Consider the following 1,052-nt stretch of genomic DNA (forward strand, 5'->3'; position numbering starts at 1 on the left):
AGGTTTATGCATTGTTGCCTTCAATTGTCAGTTTATCCTTATTTTGGATTTTGAAATTGTCTGTTCTGTACACAAGTGCGTGTCAAAAACATCTGAGCGGAAGTTAGGTGTTCCGAATAATGACATTGAGCACTATGCACTCTCCTCCAGTCTGGAAAACAATTCCTCACAGGCAATTTAATAGACAATTCACAGCAGGTGCAGGAGTAGGTCATTCTGCCCTTCGAGCCAGCACCACCATTCATTATGATCATGGCCTGAACATCCTCAATCTGAATCCTGTTCCTGCCTTATCCCCATAACCCTTGATTCCACTATCCTTAAGAGCTCTGTTCAACTCTTTATTGAAAGAACACCTCCTGCTGTCTCGGGTTCTTCATTCCGTTGAATTCAAATCTTCACAGAATTCAACAGACCTTGTGACATATTCATTTCCTCATTTTTGTTCAGATCACTGTGTGCATTGTCTGACAGTGGGAGTGCACTTGCCCCACAACCCAGGGTCAGACCATAGTCTTGGAACCGTACGATGTTATTTATCATTTTCCCAACACCAAGGAGAAATATCTACTGCTCTGCATAATTTACCCAATTCAATTATTCATAAGGTCAGAGCTTTTCGTGCATCGGTGACGAGGTGGCCGAGAGGTTAAGGCGATGGACTGCTAATCCATTATGCTCTGCACGCGTGGGTTCGAATCCCACTCTCGTCGCTGTCATCAACGGTATTCAATGGTGCTGTTTTCAGATAATCACAGCTGTCGTATTGGAACGCTAATGGTCAGTTTATATGCATTTGCGCTACTCCAAACTTTCGAAGAATGGTTTCAGCCTGTTGACTAAACTGTGTTGAAATGTAGGTTGCATTGGGTTAATGAAAAGGAGCGCGGTTTCCTTTTGCAAATCAAGTTGCTGTGAACGTTTTTTCGTATGAAAGACATCCAGGAAAATCAAATAACGAGAGCTGCGAAGTGCATGTTTATGCAAAGGGATTCTTAATGAACGTTTTGTCAGATGAAATCTGAAGGAGGTTGAGTAGAAGTAATTCATCC

General features: G+C 42.4%; 1 non-coding gene across 1 annotated transcript; it reads left to right on the forward strand.

Annotated features, from left to right (window-relative positions):
* The first annotated feature begins 631 nt into the window (after positions 1-631).
* Positions 632-713, forward strand: trnas-gcu (transfer RNA serine (anticodon GCU)). Its single transcript has one exon. It is a non-coding gene; the product is annotated as a tRNA-Ser (tRNA).
* The last annotated feature ends 339 nt before the right edge of the window (positions 714-1,052 follow it).

This window comes from Chiloscyllium punctatum, unplaced genomic scaffold (assembly GCF_047496795.1).
Source record: "Chiloscyllium punctatum isolate Juve2018m unplaced genomic scaffold, sChiPun1.3 scaffold_328, whole genome shotgun sequence".
Classification (NCBI taxonomy): Eukaryota; Metazoa; Chordata; class Chondrichthyes; order Orectolobiformes; family Hemiscylliidae; genus Chiloscyllium; species Chiloscyllium punctatum.